Source organism: Cetorhinus maximus, chromosome 24 (genome assembly GCF_964194155.1).
Source record: "Cetorhinus maximus chromosome 24, sCetMax3.hap1.1, whole genome shotgun sequence".
NCBI lineage: Eukaryota > Metazoa > Chordata > Chondrichthyes > Lamniformes > Cetorhinidae > Cetorhinus > Cetorhinus maximus.
Genome location: NC_135902.1, coordinates 4,499,424 through 4,526,076, shown reverse-complemented (window position 1 = coordinate 4,526,076; position 26,653 = coordinate 4,499,424).

The window sequence follows — 26,653 nt, the reverse complement described above, 5'->3', positions numbered from 1 at the left end:
GGCAATATGCCAAATGGCCATGGATTTCCAAGGCCAGGATCTTTTATAAACAACAATGTTCCCCATAGTTTGTGCAGGCTGATCTATTTTGTTCGAACTTTGGTACAGATTTATAGGTGAACCAACTTAGAAAGCTAGAGCAATCAAAAGGAAACCTGGCACAACTCAGAAATATGACAGCAGCAAAATCACAAAGAAAATGGAAGCTTGTTCTCCGAGGGCCTTTTATCCCGCCCTTGGGTGACAATTTGATGAAAACGTGCTGCCCACCTGCCCGTTTTGCCCGTACGACGAGAGCAAAACCTCACGGGCAATGTAAAATCTCGCTCAATAGGCTTTTTATTGGCTTTATATGGCCCATTAATTGTCGGCGGGCACGGCTCTGACTCCTGTGCACGTCCACCGGCCTCAATATTGCACTTGTGCGTGACGACCCGTGCCTGATGTCATTTTGCACGATTTTACTTGCGTTCGGGTTGGGCACGCACCCGGCCTTGGAAGGTAACATTCAGGCCATGGAGAAGATTAGGAGCCAAGGACATGCCTTCAGGTAGAGCACACAGAATCATGGTGAGAGGAGTGTTTGTACAAATTGACATAGTATTACATAGGCCTGTTCATGTGCTACAAGTACTATTGGCCCACTAGGTCCATTCCCCTGTTCATACACCACACAAGCCTCCTCCCACCCTTCTTCATCTAAGTCAATTCTGATATAAGGTCATCGACTTGAATGTTATCTCTTTCTCTCTCTCCACAGATTTTGCCAGACCTTTTATATTTGCTGTTTTTAAATACGAGAAAAATAGGACAGATTGACAGAGAAGGAACAGAAAAGTATAAGACAATAGTTATTCGGACACAAGTCAGGGATTTACAGATTAATACCTTTACTTGTAAATAATTATGAAGCATAGCACATGGCAAATAGTAAACAAGCAATACATCTGTGATGGAAACATGCAGCTGTCCTACTTTAAGTTTTTACATTTCTGCATTATATTTCTTGATTTAAATTATAGTGCAATCAGGGCACTGGGATTTTTAAAGCTGGTTTTCTGCTAGGTTTCATCTGCCTAGGTTGAGTGTCTATACTTAAACCAAGACTCTTCTGGTTTGCAAGCCTGAACTATTTCCATTTAAATGTTAATCACTCAAGGATCCCTTTTGGGTCAACGGATGTTGATTTTTGTAGATTCCGATGAGACACAAGCTTTCAGGTATACCCACTAACCTTCACATTTGAATCATCAAAAAAACCTTCGTTTTCCAAACTGAACCAGAGCTATTGAAGGAAAGAGAAAAAAATAACATTTATTTAAGGCTTTTCATGACAACAGAATGTGCATCCCAAAGGCTTCACAGCCAATGAAATACTTCTGACGTGAAGTAGGAAATACAGCAGCCATTTTGCACACAGCAAGCTCCCACAAACTACATTGTGATAATGACCAGATAATCAGGTTTTGTGATGTTGAGTTAGGGATAAATATTGGTCCGGATGCCAGGGCTAAGTCCCCTGCTCTTCTTTGAAGTAGTGGAATCTAGACGTGCTCAATTCCTGAAGTGAGATGTGAACCCACAACACCTCCGATTCAGAGACACATTCTACCAACTGAGCCGTGGCTGACACACAGAAGGGATGTATTTCAAGTTTATCTGCCTGGAAGATACGATTGAATCAAAAGCCTATCCTGAAAGGATCTGGGGCTTCTTCAGAGAAACTCTTTCCAGTGAAGAGAGTCACCTTTGTTCTGAGGTGCAAAGGGGGTTTTCTACAGGTACATGAGCAGCTGCCTGTGGTTCTTCAGTTCCTTCAGATTGACTGCATTTCTGACATTACAACAGTGACTATACCTCAAAAAAAGTATATAATTGGTTGCAAAAATGCCTTGGGACATACAGAGGTTGTGAAAGGTGCTATATATGTGCAAGTTCTTTCTTTCGCTCTATTTGCAGCTAGTGCGATGATAGAAATCTGCTCATAAAGGCAGGATCAAAGGATTCCGATTTAAGCAGTGAGAAGCTCAAAACAATCTTTCATGGTGACTTAGAAAATAGTCTAATCTAATAAAAGTGCAGGTCTGCATGTGAAATGTTATTTTTTATATTGAGCATAAAAAGTGTCGGAAGACAACATAATCGATAACACTGTGCTGATTGGAAACGCAATGTAGATGTGTGTAATGATTTAATTACATTTAGTAAGAACAGTGGAAATTTCTGATTTCTTTTTAAGTGTTTCTGCTGACTTGGTGAACAAAGTTTTTTGTATTGCGCCCCCAATTTAGTTCCTCACTAATTTAGGTGATCTCCTGGAGTTAGGCAAGGTTGGATTTAATGGAGTAAGACCGAGGCTGTCCACAGTAAACTGGGAAAATCTGTTAATGGGTGAAATGACAGAAGATTGGTCGGAGGTGTTCAAAACAAAAGTGTGATTGGTGCATTTATATCATTATAACAACATGACAGGAGGCAGGCAGGGAATTAGAGTTAAGGCCACATCAGATCAGCCATGATATTATCGAGTGGCGGAGCAGGCTCATGGAGCTGAATGGCCTACCCCTTCTCCCATTTCTTATGTTAATATGATACAGAACCATTTTATAGCCCCGAGGAGAAAGAGTCCCGCTTGCCAAAAAGTGGATGTCTAAAGGTTAAAAGACACCATAAAACTAAAAGGAGAAGCATACGAGAATTCAAAAAATAGTGAAGGTTCTAGCAAATAGGAGAGATACAATGAACAGCAAAGGGTCACAAAACAGGTAGAAAGAGCTACAAAATGGGAGCGTGCAAAGAAAATTGGGGGAATTAACCTAATCAACACAGAAAACTTTTACAATGTGTAAAATGAGGGTGGTTAAGAGCAAAAACTCACCCATGGCTACGGCGATGGAGTGTAAGTCCGTGTGCAACTCCAGAAGATACTGGGCGCTCTGCTTCACCAGGGTCTCCATGGCATCCGCCATCCTCCCCCCGATGCACACACGTATCAGTGTCACTATATCTGAGAGCAGGCGGACGGACTCTCCCACCTCATGTGCCACTCTGTTGAGGGCCTCTGACACGTCTGCCTGATGTTCCCCCACCTCTTGCTGCATCTCCAGCACCTTTCCCAGGAGAACCACCAGAGGCTCGTCGCCTGACTCAGACTTAGCAGAAGCGCCTCCTCCAGCAGTCCTCAGGGCACTTGAGGACCTTGGCTGTCCCTGCCTCCTCCTGCTGTGAACACGTGTCCGTGTGGTGACCACCAGGGTGTGAGGCCCAGCCTAAACTAGATCTATGACCCACCGAGGTGAATGTCTCTGGGCTGGTGGAGGGTGCAGGTGAAAGCTACGATGGCTGTAAGGGTGAGACTCCATCGTTGTGGTTATCGAACTTGGTCCTCTGCGGGCTGGGGTTCAGCTCAGCATTGGGGTCTGGCCTCACCCTCTTCCTGCTGGCACCTGCAATGGAAAGGGGAGAGAATGAGTAACAGCATAGGCTGCCTCCCAAATTGCACAGAGCCTCACCCCCAGGTTTCAATGTGCAGAGGTTAAGCTTCCTCACCGGGGGAGGATGACCTCACTGCTGGCACATACCTCCCTTGCCACCCGCCAGCCCACTCTTCATACAGTGTGAGGGGGTGGACATTGGGAATGCCCCTTCCATCTTCTCAGCCTCGTACCTGTGGTGCGCTGTCTTCTCCTGCGTGAAGAAAGAAGGTGTCTTGTGAATGCTTCTGATGCTGGTGCCGTTTGCGTGCTGGCAATCTCCAGCAGCGACCCATCAGCAACTGTGTGTGCCATGTGAAAGATGCACTGCTGCTCGTCCCCAAGGGTACTTTGGTAGCACACTCCAGACCCGCGAGCTCCATCAGCTGGGAGGGCTAGGTGGGGGGAGTGGGGGGGGTGTGGGGCTGTGGGGGGAGGGGGTGGAGGCTGGAATAATCTGCCACCAATGGGGCATTAGCCCTTGCAAACAGCCGCCAACAATTGTCTATGCAAGGACAAGTCTGCCAGGAGCTATGGGCACAGCTCCAGCACACCTGCAAGTGATTCAAGTCCAGCTGCAGCAGCTCCAACCTCGTAGAGCTGGCCTGGTTCCCAGGCAGCAGGAGGTACAAACTCCTCCGGCAGTACAGAGGAGGAGAAAAAGGGCCAGCGAATACCCCGAGCAGCGTTTAAACAGGAAATGGCTCACATACCTGGAGATGATGAATCAGCATTGTACAAAGAGCCTTAGAGTGGATTTCTCGCATAACTCTAACCCTAGGATGGGGGGGGGCAATAATTCGGCAGAAGGCCCAAAAATTGGTTTCATATTGGCGTGAAATGATGGCAATATCTCCCGACATTCCCCACCACAACGGATCGGGAATCCCGCAGGATGCCAGTGTGAAACCAATTTGCATCCTGATAATGAGATGCAGATGAAGGCCCGACCGGAATCTTCCCCCCCATTCCCGATTCTCTGTAACAGCAGCGGGTAAACACGCCGATCCAGGATACGTCTGGACCAACATGGCGTGCAAAATTCGGTACTTAGGTTAGGGCGTTGGTCAGCTCACGGACATCAGAGGGACAGGTGGAGGCCTCCAGCGACTGGACCCTGGAGCACCACATGCAGCACAGGGTGAGTGGGGCTTCATCCATGTGGCTCCTCCGGGAAGCAGCTTCCAGAAGGTGGGGGCTCTCCATGCAGCAGCCTCACTCAACCTTCGGAGCTTCCTCCAGGCACATCGCTCAACCTTCTGACCTTCCACCAGGCACATCGCTTAACCTTCGGAGCTTCCTCCAGGAACATCGCTCAACCTTCTGACCTTCCGCCAGGCACATCGCTCAACCTTCAGAGCTTCCTCCAGGAACATCGCTCAACCTTCAGAGCTTCTTCCAGAGACTTCGCCATAGGTACCGATCCTCGAGCTGCAGGTGGGAGGCAGCAGGAGGTGCTGTAGCACTGCAATGGTCCGCTGGGGGTGGGGGTTAAAGAAGGTTAGTAGAGGACTGAAGAGGTGGTGGGGGTTTGGACGCCTAGAGGGGGGCCTGGGAGGTTAGGGGCGCTGGAAAGGGTATTACAGGGGTGTAGGAAGGCAGCAGGTGGAATGGGGGGGGAGGTGGGCCGTGTTGGGTGTTGGGCATGGGGGTGTTGCTTATGTGCAGATGTGAAGGGGCTCACAGGGAGGGGTTGGTGGAGTCAATTGTTGATTCCTGGGGATCGAACTCAGGGTAGGCGTCGTGTGAGGGAATGGTGAGGGTTACAGAGGGCAGAGGGAGCTGGTAGGGTGAGACAGTGAGGAGTGAGGGTTCAATGGTGTCGTGTGAAGGGGCGCTGAGAGTCATTGGTGGGGACTTGGAGATACACATGGACTCGGGGGGCAGGGGGGGGAGGGGGGTGGGGTGGGGGGTGTGAAAGAGGGTGGACAGGTCAATGGTTATGGGGTGGGATTCCCAGGGGAGGAAGGGTACATGAATGTTGACTTGCACATTGGTCAAAGGAGAAGGGAGGGGGTTGTAGGATAACGGTGGAGAGGTCAAACATAATGCTGGAGTGGGGTTAATGATAATGGGGGAAAGATGTGGGTGGCTGGGGGTCAGCATATAGTGGAGCTCATAAAGAATGTGATTGTCACCATTGCTGGTCTGGTGAAAACTAACCAGAGCCTCGTGATGGAGATCCCGAGATGCTGCATGGGAGTTGGGTCAGTTGGTGGGTGGAGGCGTAGGTCATCTCAGCTGGACAAGTAAAAGGGAACACCTGCAGGCAGGATTAACTATGCTATGGACATGGGACATGAGACTTTGACAGGTGAAGGCTCAGGGTGCGTGAGAGAGTGCCTGCACATGGCTCACAAAGGCCCTGGCACTTCCCCTTGACTCCGTACAGCTTCATTCAGGAGGCTGGGTATTTGCAAGGAAGAAGGGGGTGGTGGGCATTTGGTAAACTTTAAGGACCCCACTGAAACAGACGTTAGACATTAATGAAGTGAAAGTGATTATATTTACAAAAGGCCTAATTGTGGCAATGAATTGTTCACCCGTGCAAGCAGTTGTGATCAATATTTCTTCCCTTGGAAGGCCCTGGTTTCCTTTGCTGTCCCCCTGCAGACCAGCTGCTCCAACTGTGTTGACAGAGGATGAGGTTGAAAGGGTCACAGGCAGAGGGGATTCAGAAAGTCCGGACAACCTCTGAGATTCCTTAGTGAAAGTCCCAGGGGTCCAGCTGCTGTTCCTCCTCCCTTTGGGTGGCTGAAGGCCCCGGCCTGACTCCTTGAGTGCTCCCCTCTTGCGTAGCCACTGCAAATACTCACCAATGCTACTGCGTGGAGTGCAGGTCTACATTCACCTCCGCGGAATCTGCTGGACAAGGATGTCCATGGAGTCTGCCATCCTCCCCATGGAGACCTCGATGCACACACACGTTGGCACCACTTCATCAGCTAGCAGGCGGACGGACTCCTCCAGCTCACATGCCACCCTGTTGAGGGCCTCCAACACTTGTGCCTGATGTTCCCCTGCTTCTCGCTGACTCCCAGCATCAGTTGGAAGGCCAATTCCAGAGGCCCATTATTGGACTCGGACCTTGCAGATACTTTTCCCCCAGCGCTCCTCCGAGTGCCAGTGAGCTCGGCTGACCCTGCCTCCTCCTGCTGCAGAACACATGTCCGTGCGGGGACCACCGGACTGTGAGACCCTTCCTGCCCTAGAGCTCATACCCACTGCAGTGTGTGTCTCTGGAATAGTGGAGGGTGCATGTGTCTGCTGTGATGCCTCTACAAGTGCACATCTCTCCTTGTGTTCACTCTCCTGGCTCCCCTCTGGGCTAGGGCTTCTGCTGAGGCCTGACAGGGAGTCCTCTGGCTCGGGCCTTGGCTACTTCCTGATGGCACCTGTAAGTGAGAGAGGAGAAAGTGAGTGACAGCATGAGCTGCCTCCAACATGGAGGCACTCTTGGCCCTCAGGTTTCTACACCATGCATGGATCCTTATTGGCTGGACACCCAAATCCAAGCTCCCCATTGCCAATTGCCTGGTCCTGCTCCACACCTGCCAGCTGACCTGCCCTCTCCTCGAAGGGCCTCCTCCCGCTGTCTCATGTTCTCGCCAGCTGTGCCTCAACTTCTGCTCAAAGACAACAGAAAGATGGGTTTGAGAGGTTGTACGTTGCATCCATTTGTACATAACAATTTCATGTTTATTTCTCATGTTTCTACTCTTAGAGATAACCCGCTGGATTGTGTGGAATGGCATTAATGCTCTGCAAGTTGTCCAGGAGGATTGTGGGCCAGTTCCCTCAGAGCTCTGAACCCATCCACATGCAAGGATGAGGCTCAGACAGGCAGATGTAGAGGTTGCTGGTGCCCTCTGAGCCTGAGCCCATTCATCCCTGTCACCTGCACCCTCCACCCCTTCCATACAACCTTGATCTCTCTATGTGGAAGGGTGAAGGAGGCACAGTGGTGGCTCCACCACAGAGTGGTTGCACGGCAGTGGAGCTATGAGGCACGACCCTCTGCCTTTGCCACTGAGACCCATGTACCCTGACATTCATTGGTTTGTTGTGGCTGGTGTGAGCAGCTTAACCTTCACTTACCCTGGCGGAGCAGGTGAGGTTGTCCGTCCTTTTCTGGCCTTGTATGGCTGACCTGCTCTGCACAGCCTGGGCACTGACAGCACAGCCCCCTGCACCCAGGTGAGGTCAGCTTCCCTGCTCAGCCTCCTCCAGCAATCAGCTGGGTAGAGAACACCCCACCACCACCCCCCACGCCCCCACCCACCCCACCCACCCCACCCCCCCTCCCCCCACGTGCTAGATGTCTAGAAACCCTCGACTGAATAATTAATAATGCCGGGGATACAAGATTCCACAGATTTCCCATCAGCCTCTGCAACGGGAAACACTCTCTGTTCTCACCCCCACCATGGGGCTTAGTCCCGGATAGGAGAATTCAGCCATTCGCCTTTCCAGGGAAATAGCCATTGACCCCATGCCCTTTTCCATGATGACTTGGTCCCAACATCTACACCGATACGCTTTGCCTGTTGCGCTGAAGGTCATCGTGTCCCTCAGCTTCTTTGCCACCAGCTCCTTCCAGGGTTCTGTTGTGAGCCTCTGTGGGATCTCCCATTCAGCTGCACCCTGCTGCATCCATGTCATGACCATTGCTCTGTTCTGCAGGGTGGCTGACTTCATCACTTTCAAGACTACTTCAGCCTCTCAAACTCAGAGGGCAACTGGATTCACCTCCATAGTCGACTTCCCCCAGGTCCAGGGCAATGTGAACTGTACATGTCACCATCAGGACACCAATGAAGAACCCAGATAGATCTGTGAACAGGAATTATCACTCATTAAATGTGCAGCTTGTGTACAACCATCGAAAGATCCTCCGGCACATCTATGCCTGTTTACCTGGGAGCTGCCCTGACTCATTCATAGTGCATGAGTCAGGGCTGACTCAACTGTTCCACCCCAAACCCCAGCTACACAGATGGCTTCCTGCCAATAAGACTACCTTTTAAGGAGGCAGTTCCTAACATCATTTAGGCATCCTGAAATACAACCCCAGCACCAATACAGTGACAGCCACCTCCACACAACAGTCATTGAGCAGACATAGACCTGCTGAAGATGAGATTCAGAAGCCTCAACCACTCTGCGGGTGTGCTCCAAAACCCACCAGCCAGGGTTTCCCAGATGGTAGCTGCACAACCTGGCATAGCAGAGGGGTGTGGCACTTGAAATGGAAGAGGGAAAGGAAGATCCTATTTTCTTGGAGGAGGAGGAGGAGGAGGAGAAGCAGAGAAAGGGTGGAGAAGAAGACTCGGAGGAGTCCAAGGCCGGGAAGGCTGGGTTGTGGAGTTGTGGATGGAGACATGCCACAGAGTGGACCTGGAGACATGCTGAGGAGTCCATGAGTGCTGCTCTTTTTGTGAGGGACCTCCTAGCGTTTTGCATGCGGGATCCCTGAGGAGATCCATAAATTTAGTTCTACTAAAAGTAAAATGATTATAGATTATTTGGAGTTAAAAGCATTTCTTTTTATCCAATTGTGGGCAGTATACTTTAGGAAGGATGTGAAGGCTGTAGAAGGTGCAGAAAAAAATTATGAAAATGGCTCCAGGGATGAGGGACTCGTTATGTGGAAATATTGGAAAAGCTGTGACTGTTCTCTTTTGAGAAGAGAAGGCTGAGAGAAGATTTGATAGAGTGTTCAAAATCATGACAGGTCCAGAGAGAGTAGATGGAGAGAAACTGTTCCCATTAACAGAGGGTCAAGAACCAAAAGGCACTGATTGAAGGCGATTGGCCAAAAAACCAAAGGCAACATGGGAAATTATTTTTATGCAGCGAGTTAGGATCAGGAGTGCCTGAGAGTGTGGTGGAGGAAAATTCAATGGTGGCTTTCAAAAGGGAATTGGATAAGCACCTGAAGATAAAATATTTGCGGAGTTACAGGGAATGGGTGGGAGAATGGGACCAGGTGAGTGCTGTTGTGAAGAGTCAGCATAGGCTTGATGACCCTGATGGCCTCCTTCTGCACTGTAACTATTTAATGAAGCTACAATTGGCTTCCATTTGGAGCACTCTAGAGGGGACCACAGGACCAGGTATGTCTGCTCACTGACCCTGGGGCTGGGGGGTGGTTGGGTGGTGGGGGAGGTGGAAGGATCCAATCATAGGGTCATCCAATCCCCAATCCTTGAAAGACGGTGTCTGATCCCAAAGTAGGAGCTAATCCCTCATCTTGAAGACGGATTGAATCTCATTTGGGATCCGATCCTAGGGTTGGGGTTTGGACGTGGGGGTGTCTGATGGTGGGGGAGTCTGGAGGAACGGAGCAGAGAAAACATTCCTCATGCTTTTGGCCCACAAGGAGTGCTGTAAAGGCACTTGTCTTCTCTCATGGCTCTTCTTGCATCACTGCAGGTTTTGCATTTCCTGGGGCCTAAATCAGGTCAAATCCAATGCTCCCAGCAACATAACACCTTCCCGAAGCAGGCTGGCTGTCTGTCCCATGTCCTACCTCAGTAAAACCTGGAGCCGGCTTCCCAGCTTGTTCAAACTCTTCCCCCATTTAATCCCACTGCTCTCCCACCACCACCATCCTCACTCAACCCCACCTGCTCCCTACAAGTTAAAATTCTGCCCCATTAGTTCTGTTTTTCCCTCTGCAGATGCTGCTGACCTGCTGAGTATTTTCCAACATTTTCTCTTTTTATTACAGAAACTGGCATCATCCCATTCCACAATGTTCAACGGCACCTCCCCTTGAAGAGGTACAGGCTACTGGGAAGTGGCATCACGTGAACAACCAAAACCCTCCTCCAATAGAGTCCAATTTCCAGGTACTATTCAGGCTGACAACTTGCCCATCAAATTTACACCAGGTACACACATGAAATGGTCCATGCCTCGTGCTGATGCCATCGGGCGAGCCTAACCACTGGGCACCTGTTTTGGGCATAAGGTGAAATTCTTCCCCCGCAGGTACACGCAGAGGAAGCCAGTCAAGCCAGATTGAAAAATAACAAGCGGAAACATGGCTAGTAAAAGTTTTTATTTATTGACTAGAAGCGAATTACTTGTGTTGAGTTTTTGTCGTTGTCAAGATGAAAAATGTGTCAGGAAATGAAAAATGCTACCATTGTTTACCTTGAGCGCTAGCAAGGCAGGTAGATTAAAAATGGTAGCAGCAGTAAGATTTCAACCAGGGAAACATTTGGAAGGCTGTATTGGGGAAATGTGCTAATTGGGCAGTCTCAGCAAGGGGTTGTGCCTGAAGGGAATGCGGGCTGGAGGGAGGGGTGTAGTGCTGCTTCTCTGACCCATGCTTTCCAGAGCCTCGGATCAGTGAACTTACTGTTGTATATATTTATACAGAAGGTACTTGGTGACAAGCCGAATAGTGTAACACTCTGGATGACAGCCATAAGGTTGTTCTAGCGGTTTATAGTGTCAGTCAAACTCTTTCTTATTTGTCCAGCCTTGTAGCTCATACCTGGTTATCCGATATTTGCTATGTTACATGCTAATGATGCATGTTAGCTCCTCAAGTTCTCTTCACTTATTGTCCTCTGCACCACACTGACAGAATAGTTTCAATGCTAATATCAGTTGGGTAAATAGCTATTAATGTGGACACCAAAGCTGCTCTCTAATGGTGATAGTGCTTCCAATTCAAGAATTATTTTGCGTATCCCTTCAGAAGGGCATGATGCGGCAGCAGAGTTTAATTCAGAACAGCAGGGATTATATTTTTTTCTGCAAATTGTTGCTGCTATGTCAAGCTGTATCAAACAACACTAATATTTCTGCATGGAACTGACCTACTGCACATTTTGGGGTCAGTGGCAGATCATGAAATATGGCAGAAACAAAGAGACTCTGATGCTTAAAAAACACACCACAGCTTGTGGCTGTGGGAAATCCAATTCATCTCCCTCGGGCTGACAGAATAAAACCACACCAGTGTCTCGATTTGTTCAAACCAAACAACTTACATTGACATTATATGCTGTTGATTGGGAAGTAATTTGGGTTCAAATAAAGTACAGTATACCCAGGAGTTAAAATAGGTCTCAATGGTTAGCTACTAAATTGGTTATGGGTAATAAATGGAACAGGACTATTATTTTTTGCAGATAATGACTATACATTCTGGGAAGATTTTAGTGAGGAACTGAAACATTCTTTTGTATGCGAAGTCCCTTCAGGAAATCACAACACAAAGTAGAAAACCGAATAATTTTGCCGGTAATTGACCCATTCAGAGCTGGGGTCATTAATTTTCATTTAGGACAGTAAATTCTCATTTCTCTAAATCATTTTAGATGTTGCTGTTCTGCATTTTAAAATGCTTCAAAGCCGGAAGAAAAATTATTGCAAGCCACAGATAAATGAAGTGGCCAACCGTTAAATTGACATGCTTTAAATTGTGTTTTCAATTCTATAGAAGTATTAAGGTCGCACTTTTACATAATTATATAAAGAAGTCTTTGGGAGGGGGAGTAGGGACCCTATAAACCATGGATAATTGGTACAACCAATTATAAAACTTGACAGCGTTCAGCAAAACAGTTTCTCCTGCTAGGCCAACAGATGACACTTTGAAGTTTTGATTGTTTCTGTCCTCTAGGGGTAAATTTGCATTTTTGTACCTATCCAGGTGGAGGATGTCAGTGCCTAGTGACAACTTATGGTCCTTCAAGGGCAGGTACAGCACTGAATGGATACGCCATACATCTTTTCCTGCTGTAATCCACATGAATTCCCACCTTTAAAACAACTCTTAAATGTGAATTAAGAACAGAAAATGCTGGGATTACATAGCAGGTCTGGCAGCATCTGCCAAGAGAGAGAGAAAAAGAATTAACATTTCAGGTCTTTGACCTTTCATCAGAACTGGGACAAGTTAGAAATGCTATAGGTTTTGAGCACGTACAATGGGGAGGGTGGCAAAGGAACAAAAGGGAAGATCTGTGATAGGGTGGAGGGCAGGAGCGATTTAATGGCAAAAGGTTTCATGTTGCAAAACCAAAAGGGAGTGGCAACAAGACAAGTAAAGGAACAAAAGATGTGGCTAGAGGAGGTATGAATGGCAGGATCTTGAATTGCTTCCGTCTGAAAAGGAAATAAGAGGAAAACAAGAAAAAGAAAAGGAAATAAGAGGAAAACAAAATAAACCAACAAAGAAAAACAAAACAAAACAGTGGCATAAGTTATGATCTAAAAATGTTGAATGAATGTTGAATCCAGAAGGCTATAAAGTGCCCAGTTGAAAGATAGGGTGCTGTTCTTTGAGCTTGTGTTGAGCTTCATACCAACACTGGAGCAGACCAAGGACAGAAAGGTCAGAGTGGCAACCAGGTGGAGAATCGAAATTACAAGCAACTGGAAGCTCAGGGTCATACTTGCAGACTGAATGGAGGCTTTCTGCAAAGTGGTCACCCAGTCTGCGTTTGGTCTTCCCGTTGTTGTGGAGGTCATATTATGAGCAACCAAAACTATGTACTCAGTTGAAAGAAGTACAAGTAAATTGCTGTTTTATATGGAGGGAGTGTTTGGGTCCTTGGATGGTGAGAAGGGAGGAAGTAAAAGAGCAAAGCAAAATACTGTGGATGCTGGAAATCTGAAACAAAAAATTGCTGGAAAAATTCAGCAGGTCTGACAGCATCTGTGGAGAGAAAGACAGAGTTAACGTTTCGAGCCCATATGACTCTTCTTCACCTGAAGAAGAGTCATACGGTCTCAAAACGTTAATTCAAAACGTTAACTCTGTCTTTCTCTCCACAAGTAAAAGAGCAAGTTTTGTATCTCCTGCGCTTGTGTGGAAGATACTGTAGAAAAGTGAGGGGATGTTGGGAAGGATTGAAGGGTGGACCAGGGTGTCACGGAGTGGGTTGTCCCTTCAGAACACTGAAAGGGGAGGGCAGGGGATAATTTATGGCTGAAATGGTGGAGGGTGACCCTTTGGACACAGAGGCTGGTGGGGTAAAAGGTGAGGATAGGAAGAGCCCTATCAGTTCTGGGAGGGAGGTGAGGGGGTGAGAGCAGAAGTGCATGCAATACATTTTAATGTTTAAATCTATTAAAAATCAGGTGAATGCTGCCCGCTACATATACAATGTGTATAGTGGATACTCATCTAGGCATTATAGGTTTCAAATCATTCAATTTGTACAGCTGCACAAACAAAAGATGCATCAAGCGTTAATGATGTCATTGGCATAATTTGTAAATGTCAAATGTTTACAGGCTGCATTATTTCTATTCCCCACTTTTGACTCTTTACATTCAATTTTTCAGTCATAGTGTGGAATCTTAACATAACAGGCCCGTAGGCTGTCAGGGGGGCTGTAATGGATTCCAGAGCCTGTTTGTCATTGAAGCGGGCTTTGCCTTAGCTTTTTAACACATCCAGTGGTCACCACCTTGATGGTCACTGGTAAAGGATGTGCCTGGTCCACTGGAAAGGAGACGGTAGATGTCAGCAGCGACCTGCTGTGCAAGCCTGAACCTTCGGAGACACTGATGCTCACACGTCGAGAGGGCTGATCCTCTGCCTGCAGACCCCATGTTAGGGGTTTTGCCCCCTTCACCCTGGTGTCCACTCCTCTGTTCTGTGGAGTGGCATGTGCTTTGAGGAGAAAGCAGCTGGGGCTGCTGCTGCCTATCCTGACACTGTTGGTGTTGGTGTTGCTCCTCATCTTGTTCCTCAGCAGACCGTACAAGGCTGCATTAGCTGCTCTCCTGTCACAGTGAAGGCTGACGTGCAGATCTAAGTGAGCCAAGTCCAAGACAGCTGGAGTGGCTTCCAAAAAAGATGGTAATCACCTGTCAAGCAAGTAAGAGCACATTCTTAGAAGAATTGCTGTGCGCTCCATCCACTCACCTAGTTCGGGCTGCAACTATTCAGCTTCAATCTTTGAAGAATACCCGGCCTGTCAGTTTCACTGAAGAAGCGCTCCCAACTGTGCTCTCTCCTGGTTAAGCCCTGTGTGAGTTCCACACAGCTCAGGAAACACACACGCTGGCTGTTAAAGTCAGAAATCCTGAGTTAATTGGGACTTTGAAATATTTTAATTTCTTACTCAACAGCTTCCCACTCCCCTCAAACCCACCCAAGTTAAACCCATTGGAGGGCGGTTTAAGTTAGGTTTCCAACCTGACGCCACTTTTTGGAGCTTTAACACCCCTAAGTCTGCACACCAACCTGCCTCATCTGGGCAGTTAAAATTCTGCCCATACATTCTGTGAACCAACTACTTTAGTCATTGATTTGCAATAAATTTGAACTTTTAGGGCTTTAAACATTAATTATCAATGGCTGAGTAAGGCATCTATTTAATTACTCAGTACCAAATAAAACGAAGTCATATCACTTTTTGTTTCTAAAAAAGAGAATAGTTAACCTATTATTGCTCAGCCTGATAATGTCTGTATGAGAACTGGTATTATCGAATCTTCTCAATGTTCCATACCATACGATATCAAACAGTACGTTTTATAACGTGATAGGATCACTAGTATCATTGCTCAAAATGAGCTGGTTAAATTGCTCCTGATCCCAGCAAACTTAAAGATGTCCTTCTGCTCTCCTGCCACTGATAATAGAGTCTGTCTCCGTCTTCATCCCCTTAACAAGCTATGCGAACCGTCTCTTTGTTCTTTCCCTCCCTACGCTCAAAATCGATCTTTCCTATCCCTTACAACAGGCTGCTTCATTGTCTCTGTCACTTTCTCTCTACCTGTCCCTCTCTGAGTGTGCCTCTCCATCTTCCTTCAGCCCTATTCCGAGGGTCTTTCTTGCTGCTCTCACCACCTCAGCAGCATCGGTTCCTTCTCTGCCTCTTCCCCAAACTCTAGCACTGGTGACAGCGACTATGCTTCACTAATATTTAATTGGTAGTGAAGTGTTTTTGGGAGTCCTGAGATCATGAAAGGCTCATTTGAATGCAAGCAAGAAAGGAAAATCATGTTTAACCAATTTATTGGAGTTCTTTGAAGGAGTCAAATGTGTTGTGGATAAAGGGGAACCAGTGGATGTACTGTACTTATATTTCCAGAAGGCATTTGATAAAATTCCACATCAAAGGTTATTGCAGAAAATAAAAGCTCTTAGTGTAGGGGGTAACATATTGCCATGGATAGAAGATTGGCTAGTTAACAGGAAACAAAGAGAATTTTCTGGTTGGCAGGATGTAACGAGTGGTGTGCTACAGGGATCAGTGCTGGGGCCTCAACTTTTTACAATTTATATAAATGACTTGGATGAAAGGACTGAAGGAATGGTGGCTAAATTTGCTGACAACACAATGATAAGTAGGAAAGTAAATTGTGAAGAGGACATAAGGAGGCTACAAAGTGACATAGATGGGTTAAGTGAGTGGGCAAAGATCTGGCAAATGCAGTATAATGTGGACAAATGTGAAATTGTTCATTTTGGCAGGAAGAATGAAATAGAAGCTTATTATCAAAGTGAGAGACTGCAGAGCTCTGAGATTCAGAGGGATCTGGGTGTCCTGGTGCATGACCCACAAAAGGTTAGTATGCAGGTACAGCAGTTAACTAGGAAAGCTAATGGAATGTTATCATTTATTGCGAGGGGAATTGATTACAAAATTAGAGAGGTTATGCTTCATTTGTACAAGGCACTGGTGAGACCACATCTGGAATATTGTGTACAGTACTGATCTCCTTATTTAAGGAAAGATGTAAATACATTAGAAGCAGTTCAGAGAAGGTTTACTAGACTATTACCAGGTATGGCTGGGTTGTCTTGCGAGGAAAGGTTGGACAGGTTAGGCTTTTATCCACTGGAATTTAGAAGAGTAAGAGGTGACTTGATTGAAACTTTAAGATCCTGAGGGGTTTTGACAGGGTGGATGTGGAGAGAATGTTTCCTCTTGTGGGAGAACCTAGAACTGCGGTTCATTGTTTAAAAATAAGGGGTCGCTCGTTTAAGACAGAGATGAGGAGAAATTTTTTTCTCTCAGAGGGTAATGAGTCTTTGGAGCTCTCTTCCTCAAAAGGTGATGGGTACAGAGTGTTTGAAAAATTTTAAGGCAGAGCTAGATAGATTCTTGATTAACAAGGGGGTGAAAGGTTATCGGGGTAGGCAGGAATGTGGGGTTGAGGTTGCTGGTGGAGGCGCTCACAGCCCCTTGCCACATCACCATTCAGGTATGGACCAGTCTCCCCCATGGTTCAAGCTAACAGGGCAGCCTTGCAGTGTGGGTTAGGAGAATGCCTGCACCTGAGCTGAGGGCACAGCGTGCAGTCCAGTGGGTGAAGTTGCCGCCAATCGGTCAGCTGGGGCAGAATTTTATGGCCCCGTTTTGGCAGGGACGGGGCCGTAAAATGTGGCGAGCCATTATAATCCCCATCGACTTCAGCGGGAATGTAAAATCCCGCTGCCATAAAATTCTGTCCCTGGAGTGGGGCGGAGTTGGGTGGGATTTTGGGCAGCCATGCAGCACACTAATCTCTGGCCATCCAAGTGGTGGCCAGCACTCTCTGGGATGCTTTAAGGGGCCTTCAGACTTAACCAAGAGAGGTTTATAGACAGGGGGTAACAGTCTCTATCACGAGGGACAAATTATTTGACAAACTAAAGGCACTAAAGGCAGACAAGTCACCAGGACCTGATGACCTGCATCCAAAGGTTTTTAAGGAAGTGGCTGCAGAGATAGTGGAGGCATTGGTCGAAATATTCCAGAACTCACTGAATTCTAGGAGGGTCCCAGCGAATTGGGAAACCGCTAACGTGATGCCCCGTTCAAGAAGGGAGGGGGACAAGAAGCAGGAAACTATAGGCCAGCCAGCCTAACATCTGTCATTGGGAAAACGCTGGAGTCCATTACTAAGGGAGAAATAGCAGGACATTTAGAAAAGCTTAATGCAATCAAACAGAGTCAACATGGTTTTGTGAAAGGGAAATCATATTTGACAAATTTGCTAGAGTTCTTTGAGGATATAACAAGCAGAATTGATAAAGGGGAACCGGTAGATGTAGTGTACTTAGATTTCCAGAAGGCATTCGATAAGGTGCCACATAAAAGGTTATTGCACGAGATAGGATCTCATGGTAATGGGGGTAATATATTAGCATGGATTGAGGATTAACACACAGAAGACAGAGAGTCGGGATTAATGGGTCTTTTTCAGTTGGAAAGATGTAACTATTGGAATGCCACAAGGATCAGTCCTAGGGCCACAATTATTTACTATCTATCTTAATGACTTGGATGAGGGGGCAGAGTGTAATGTATCCAAATTTGCTGATGATACAAAATTAGGTGGGAGGGCATGTTGTGATAAGGACATAAGGAATCTGCAAGGGGATATAGACAGGTTGAGTGAATGGGCAAAAACTTGGCAGATGGAGTTTAATGTGGGGAAGTGTGAGGTCATGCACTTTGGTAGGAAAAATCAAAAGGCGACTATTATTTAAATGGAGAGAGACTCCAAAAAAGTGAAGCACAGAGGGATCTGGGTGTTCTTGTGCATGAAACACAAAAAGTTAGCATGCAGGCGCAGCAAGTAATTTAAAATTGAGATGTGAAGGAATTTCTTCTCTCAGAGGGTAGTGAATGCATGGAATTCTCTACCTCAGAGAGTTGTGGAGGCTAGAAAGTATTTAAAGAAGAGGTAGATAGATTTTTGAAATATCGGGGAGTTGAGGGCTATGAGGAGCTGGCACGAAAGAGGAGTTGAGGCCTGGGGCAGATCAGCTATGATCATATAGAACGGCGGGGCAGGCTTGAGGGGCCGAATGGCCTATTCCTGCTCCTATTTCTTATGTTCTTTTGTTCTTATGTTAAGACCCATGTTAACCCAAGCATCTCTCTCTTTCGTCCTGCAGGAGGAGTACATCAGGAGCACGGAGCCTGGTGACCTAGCTGTATGCCTCATGGTTTACAGAAAGCAAAGACGAAGGAGGAGAGAGCAACAGAGACTACTGGCTGAGCAGAGGGAGGAGCAGCACCCTCAGGAAGAAGGGGCGTCTGGGGCTCCTGCACACGCCACTGAAGAGCCACAGCTTGCAGTCGTTGGTCAGCACCTGGCTAGACCCAGGGTTTATAGATGCTACCTTTCATTTCTGCAGATGACAAGAACCCAGTGTCGCTGAAGGCTGCACATGTCCAGGGAACTGGTCAATCACATCTGCCATCTGCATTTGTATGCCGGGTGCTATCACCCCAGCCTGAAAGCGGACAGATTCCTCCATCGTGCCTTGCAGTCTGAGGAGTGCAGCGGACATCCCTTCCTGATGTTCCCAAGCTTGCCTTTGCAGCTTCAGTAACTGAGGTATGACCAAGTCCGGAGGCTCATCATCTGACTCGGACTCAGCAGATTTCAAGCCTCCAACAGTCCTCCGAATGCCAGGAACCTGGGGAGTCCCTGTATCTGCCTGCTGTGAATCAGAAAGTGCGATGTGCTAAACAGATTGTGACCTGAGTCTACTCTAGAACTAGGTCCCACCGAGGTGTGTGTCTCTGCACTGGTGGAGGGTGTGGGTGAGCGCTGTGATGGGTCTTCAAGGAGAGTGCCTTCAGATTCCTCTTCAGAGATTTTTTTCAGGGCTTGATTGGAGGCCCTGGGTCATGGACTCCATCAGCTACTTCCCAGATGTGCCTGTGAAAGCAAAGGGAGATAGTTAGTGCATGGCAGTGGCCTGTGAAACAGGACACATCACTCACAGCATGGTTGTCTGATGGATGTTGCACTGCTGGACCCTCACTTGGTAGAGCAGCGCCGACCTCACCGTCAGCACAGGAACGGTCCAGATCCTCGCTGGCCTGCTGGATGGCTCTGTTTTCAAAGTCTGTGAGGACCTTGATTTTGGGCATTGCGTCACCGGTCTGTGACCTCTCCCTCTTGTTGTGTGCCAGCTTGACCTTCATGAATAGAGATGGAGAGAGTGTAAGCAGGATGCCTGCCAGGCCAGATGATAAGTGTGCCTGGCATGTGTGGGTGGTGAGTGGTCCCATGGATGGGATGAGGATATTGAAGGTTTGTGTGTGAGAGTGAATGGTGATGTCCCTTGAACTAGCAGTGAGTGAGGGCCCTATGGATGTGTGATGGGTTTGTGAGTGTGTGAGTTGAGAGTGATGACAGGAGTGACTTATCCTGACGGAACAGAGATCATTCACCCTCTTGTGGCACTGGGTGACTGTCCTCTTTTGCAGGGCGTTGGCACTGACCACCACTGCCACTGCCTCCCAAGCCCGGTTGGCGATGCTGCTGGCCCTCCTGCAGCCAGAGCGGGGGTGGAGGACATCACAGTGGACCACCAAGGCATCCAAAAGGCACTCGAGGGATACGTAACTAAACCAGGGGTCTGCAGTTTTCTTGCCTCTCGGGGCCATGTCTTCTGTGCAGCAGTCCTGGGCCGGAAGCACTGAGAGGTGAGCATGTAGCTGCACCTTAAATATGGCGCCCGGACTGAGGAAGCGGCAAGGTGATGGCGTGGCGGGTGAATGACAGCCTGCCCACCATCAAAATGGCATGTTTCCTGGGAAAGCACGATCAATAATGCAGGACTGGGACAATACAATGTGTAAAGCCGCCATTGCGGCTGGTGGGAAAAAATGTCCTTTTTCCCGCACACTACCACACTTAGTGCAAATCTGGGACTATTCCGCCCATTGTTTCTCTCCGAAGCAATTTAAACCAAACCATTCTGTGCATTGGTACGGATGTGACTAACTCTATTTAGTACAATTTGATACCATTGCTGATCTGATAGTTTGATTTTCCACTGGTCCTTTGACTTGTTTTGTGTAGAATGTTAATCGTTTTGCACATTTGCTATTTTAGTGGACTCACACTTGAAGTTAAGAACACACATAATGTATGAATAGAGCAGATTTCTTGTCTCAATTAGCATATAAAATAATCAATGGAAATAAAACACTGGACCAAATTATGAAAGTCTGAATAAGATTTAAACCAGATACATCTTCGACCATTGTAACATCTTGCAGCAATTTTTAGATAATATTCATTAATCATAAAATTACATGAAATTATCTTTCTAGTTTCTTACGTTTGTTGATAGATGATCCATCTGATTAAACTTTCCACATTGCTCTGTTACTTTTAACACATTCAATAAGCTGACATTAGCGCAAAACAAACAGAAATTTATGTAGAGATAATTTAAGCCCCAGTCCATTTCCTTTATTCTTGGAAGAATTCAAACATTACTTAATTAAAAATTTTATTAGTTTAAAATTGCTCCTTGCCAATTTAATCTCTTATTTGTTTTCCTTCTCTTTCCTAAAGCTTTCAACTATTGAGCCACAGCCTCTTAGGAAACTTATGAGACAATTCACGGAGATCTGATGGTTTATATCTGAGAATCCTGTGGGAAACAAGGGAAGAAATAATGAAGGCTTGTAACTATGATCTTCCAAAACTCTGCAGAAAAGGAAATCATCTGAGCTTCGTAAGTATGATTCACCCCAAATCACTCCTTTCAAAAAACGGATAAGAAAGGAAATTATAAGCCAGTCAGTGTTTGAGTTAGTAGGGTCTATCATATTGGATGAATTCATTAAGCACATGAAGAAATATGAGTTAGGCAAGGCCAATCAGCATGGATTTCGAGGGCAGACCATGTTTCACCAATTTTGCAGAATTCTTTGAAGATGCATCTCGGAGGCTGGATGAAGGTAAGATTACATTTGGTAAGATTTCTATATAGATTTTCAAAGAACATACGATACAGATATCACATGAAAACATAATGCCCTGTAAAAATAAGGGGAATCTGACCATAAAGGTGGAGATGATTGCGGATGGATATTATTTACCACATAGCTAAATGATTAGGACTTCGAATTGAGGGAACAATATCCAAAATTGCAAAATATGCCGAATTGGGCAGTGTAACAAATTGTGAAGTGCAAGATTGTGTGGCTATGCTCGCAGGATGAACAGCAGATACAGCTCAATATACAGTGATGAAATTAATACATCTTGGAACAACAGAAGTTGCATTAAAATTGCGCCTTCAGTGTAGGAAAGGTCCGAAGGTGCTTCACAAAATTGTAATCATAAATAAATGGATTTTTCAGCGCTGCGGCAGGGGTGGAAGTCTGACTGGAGAGATTCAAATGTGGAATTGCACGGAAGACGGGCATTGATTTGGGAGATGGCAACTGTTGTAACATCCCACCTCGGAGACCATATTGGATGTTGGTTGTGACTGGCTAATGAACAATTTCAGAGACATAGATATGTTTGAACAATAACTGGTTTATTAAATGAACATAATTATATACAGATATACAAAACTAGGGCCGGGATTTTCCAGCCCCCATCGTGGTGGGACCTGCCGCAGGGAATTCGGCTTCCAGCCAAACGCCCATTGACTTTCGGCGGGATTGGATGGTCCCGATGGCGGGCGAGACCGGAAAATACCACCTTAGGTTGTTACTCAGTGTAAGCTAGAAGTATTGTCCTTCTTGACTCTTGGTCATATGTGTCTTACCTCATCATGTGGGCGGTACTGTTTCTCCAGTCCCACGCATTAACTCTTTCAACTCTAAACACCCTAATACGACAGCAAGGTGTTCAAGAAGTTTGGAGAAGAAAAGTGAAGTAGAAGATGAGGGTTGAGGACGAGCTTCTTTTTAAGGATGGGAACTGAAGGTGACAGTCTCTGAGGAGAGGGAACCATCTACAGTGTTCACTAGCACGGGAACCAGGGAGGGTAGTCAAGTGGTCAGCAGTTTGGTGAGGTGGAGTGGGGGATGATGAGGGTTAAGAAAGCAGAAAGTGGGTCTTACAGATGAGATAGGCTTGGAGAGGGGGAAGACCAGATTGGAGAGAACCTAGAGAAAGCTGAAGGAAGGAGGGAAGGCTGCTAAACAGACACATTAGTGACATGTGTTAGCTCTTCACATTAGTTGCTTGATATAAGAGTGGAGAGGGATGGGATTTCTCCTTGTGTTCAGGGATGATTCTTAATTAGTGAATGGATTTGAACAGAGCAGAGTGAAGCCTAACTGTGCTTGGTAGGGTCTAGCCAGGTCTGTTGATGAATGGCTGAACAGGTTTTGTGCCGAAATGTTCAAGCCCATACCCTGTGGACTTGAGACAACACTGATGGGTATCATATGGGAAGGGAGAGAGAGAGATAGTAAAGGTTTTACTGGGAATAACAAGGCAGAGGTGAGATATGAATTGAGCAGATTAATGACTGCAGAGGTATTGTGGGAAATGGAGAGGCAAAGAATAGGCAGCTGGAACTTGAAAGTGCATAAAAGGGAGCTATATAGTTGCTTGAAAAAGATGAATAATATAGGACATGAAAGTGGGATTAGACTGAAGGGAGAATAGAGATTTTATGTGTTGACATTGAAGATTCAGTGTAGCCCTGTCCAGCCTACATTCTGCTTGCATGAAAGGAGAACATAGTTTTCAGTGTTTGTGAACAATCATCCACTAGCTCAGTGAGTGAAAGTCAAATGTGATCTTTATCTTCCACCAAGTTGAAGCTGCAACACTGAGATTATGAGGAAGGCACATTAGATGTGAGGGTTGGGCTAGTGCATTGCTGCTTTGGCAATGTTCTGCCTTTGGTGTATTTGACACATGTTTTGTGTTGATATTCCTTCCTTCCCAGCAGGCAGTATTTATTGAAGCCTACCTTACCACTCTTTACCCGAGTCCTGAGAATGTTTTGTCCATTTTCTCCATGATCTATGGGCATGATCGATCCCATCCATTTTGGTCACCATTCCCTGCAATGCCTGCTGCACAGTAGCTTTTTTTAAAGGCACCCACTGCCCCCCAAATGGCCACTTTCCCCTTTGCCACTTGTACCATCAGAGCCTCCAGGCTCTCTTCAGTGAAGGAGGCCGATCTCAGTGATCCTCCAGCCAAACTGTGCAGCAACACTATATAAGTGCATAAGCCCTTTAACAAACAATGCAGTTCAGATTCACAAATCATCCACGGGCGGGATGGTGTTTCCAACATTAATTTTTTTTAAATGCCTTGATATAGTTTTTATTACGTTTACGTTCATGTGAGTGAGTCCTATGTGGGGACAATCTTTTCAGAATTTCAAGATATTTATTTTTGCTTTTTAAACTCGTCAGCTCCCTGACTCAGCTCTCTGCCTTCAGGGGAGCTTTCTCTCAGCGCTCTCCCCCGCCTGCGCTGACTTCCGCGCTCGCCCTCTTCCCGCCCCCACCCCGGCAGCGCTGAGCCTTTCAGCGTGCATTTCACACTGGCCGGCCTTTGATTGGCCAGTCAGCATGAAACTGTGATCGGGGGCCAATCGCGGGCGGTGGACCTGGGCCCGCCCACTGCGGGTGACCCGAAAACCCTGCCCCTGGTTTTCTTATCCCATACCTATACCACTTTGCCAACACTTGGGCAAAGTGTTGAGAACTTAACAAAAAAGCATGACATATGCAATAAGTGGATTCAGGTGACAAGTGGCTGTTTATTGGCCAGCTACATTTTCAGTTAGCATCAAGTGCAACGTATTTTTAGCTTTTTGCAAAGTGGTATAATCTGGGTGCACAGTTCCCTGAATGAGATTGAAACAGAAGCTACAAGACCAACAGATCTGAACTCAGCTTTACACTGACAGCAGAGTTGTTTGGAAGGTTCCCGGGTGATCTGCTGGGAAGGTCCAGTGTATCCCAGTCCAGCCTGCTCTCTGCTTGTTTGAAAGGAAAACAGTTTTAGGTGCTGTGAACAAATGCCCAAAATTATGTTCTCCTTTCACACGAGCAGAATGCAGGCTGGACAGGGCTACACGGAACCTTCAATGCCAACACAGAGGCCCGGATTTTCTTGCCCTGTTGGGTTTGGATCATGGTGGGCGGGCGGCGGTGGGGACAATATGGCGAGAAGGCCAAAAATCGGTTTCACACCGTCGTGAAACCAGTTTGCGATCATCCGCTCCACCCATCGATGGTGGGCTGCATTTCCCGCCCCTGCATGTCAGGAATGTCATTTTAATACATTTGCATCTAATTATAAGCCCTGCTTGCTGGAATCATCCTCCCATGGCAAATTTACCACCCATGTCACATGACTTTAGAACAGTGTGCTTCATGACTGCCTTTAAAAGCCATGCACCTGGCGACCTGAACTTAGAGGGGCAATCGGAGGTGAGCGCACACAACCTTACAGAGCATCACCCATGGGATATCAAGGAAAAGGCACTGTGCATTCACAGGGAGCACAGGAAAGTCACTTTTCTATCAGCTGGCTCTCAGTGCAGTGCCAGGGAAGGGTTCCAGTGCGGGTCAGGCCAGGATGAGGGGTAGGGTGAGGTGGGCAAGGCAGCACAGACTGAAGGAAATACTCAAGGCGGGGGGGCGGTGAGGGGAGCGGCCACACACTTTGAAAACCTTGTCAAAAGTGAGCATTCTTCCACAACTGAGACCATTCAGCTGCAGCTCCTTTGACAGGCTTGGAGTCGGGCCTCTGAAGCTTTTCTGCCCACTCAAGCAACACAAAAACATGAATGTGCCACCAAATGCTTCAGAACCTTTCACCACTCAGGCACAAACTGCAAGTTGATGTGTGTTTTAGGAGGCAGCAGAACAATTGGCTGACTGGGCCAGTTGTACAATCCCCTCACAAAAGGTGCCAATAGCGCAGTCACTGGTGGAGGCACTCACAGCCCCTTGCAATGTCTTTAGTAAGGTTTGGACCAGTAACCCTCATGTTTCAAGCTAACAGCGCAGCCTTGCAGTGTGGGTTAGGAGAATGTCTACGCCTGAGCTGAGAGCACTGCATGCAGTCCAATGGCCAAAACTGCCACCAATCGGTCAAGTGGAGTGGAGTGGAAGTGGGTGGGGTTTCGGACAGCCAATGAGTGCACTACACACTGGCCGTCCAAGTGGTGGGCAGCACACTCCTGCATGAATGAAGAGGCCTTCAGACTTAACCAAGAGAGGGCCTTGGAGACCCATGCTAACCCAGACGTCTCTCTCTTTGATCCTGCAGGAGGAGAATATCAGGATCATGGAGCCTGGAGATTTAACAGGATGCCTCATGGCTTAGAGAGACCAGAGAAGAAGAAGAAGAGAGTGGCAGAGGCACCTGGTTCAACAAATGGAAGAGCACCTCTTTTAATATTCCCCCTTTTCAAGCAACTATATATTTCCCTTTTATGCACTTTCGTGCTCCAGCTGTCTATTCTTTGCTTCTCCACTTCCCACAATACCTCTGCAGTCATTAATTTGCTCAATTCATATCTCACCTCCACCTTGTTATTCCCAGCAAAACCTTTATTCTCTCTCTCTCCCATCCCATATAACCTCCATCATTTTTAATGGTCTTTATTCACTTCAACATTTCAATACTGCTGAACCAAGCTCTGCTTGCATGTATTTGCAGGTCTCCATTTTCCTCTTGACAGAGAGCAATGTGGAGCCAACAGTACTCCTCAGTCTTGGTGGACCCTTTTTCCTTTACAGAAGTATCAGTCTCAAACTGATATCACTAGTATAAGCACGGTCTTAGTCTAGATACTGATGCCTTTAATCTATACTAAATTAAATCTGTTCATGTATTAAACAATATCTCTACAGGATCATTATGTGTGCTTGGACAGGGAAGAGAAATTCAAGTCTAATCTCCAAATTAAGCTGTATAAGTAACTGATTTTTGAGTAGACTATGCAAGCAACTGGCCTTGTGCACAGTGGCAACATATATAGCTGGCACTGCACATAATTAACACTGAGCCGCGAGGAATGTGTTCCCATTAGAGAGAAAACAAGCAGAGTTTAGGTGTCAATATTGTGGCATGATAAACCTAAGACTGACTTATTGATGAATGATTAGGGAGCCTGATACTCATAGCAGACCTGTTTTCTGTCACAGTATTTACAAATTACCTTGCAACGAAAACTGTGGACAGACTTGATTGAAAGCAAAATAAACAGACCCAATGATATCCTGAAGCTTGCGGATTCCTTATGCAGATAAGGCATCGTTGAATAAGATATGGTTGGCATGTAGTCTTCTAGGTGTACCCATATATGTTGGGTCAAACTGTAGTGTGATGTGGGTTGCTGCCTTGCATTACCGCATGTATTAATTTTCCCACCTTGGACACGTCTCTGGAAGAGAAGCTGAGGAGAAGATGGTTTTCCTTCTTCTCCATCTTCCCCTAAGTCTTACTGCACC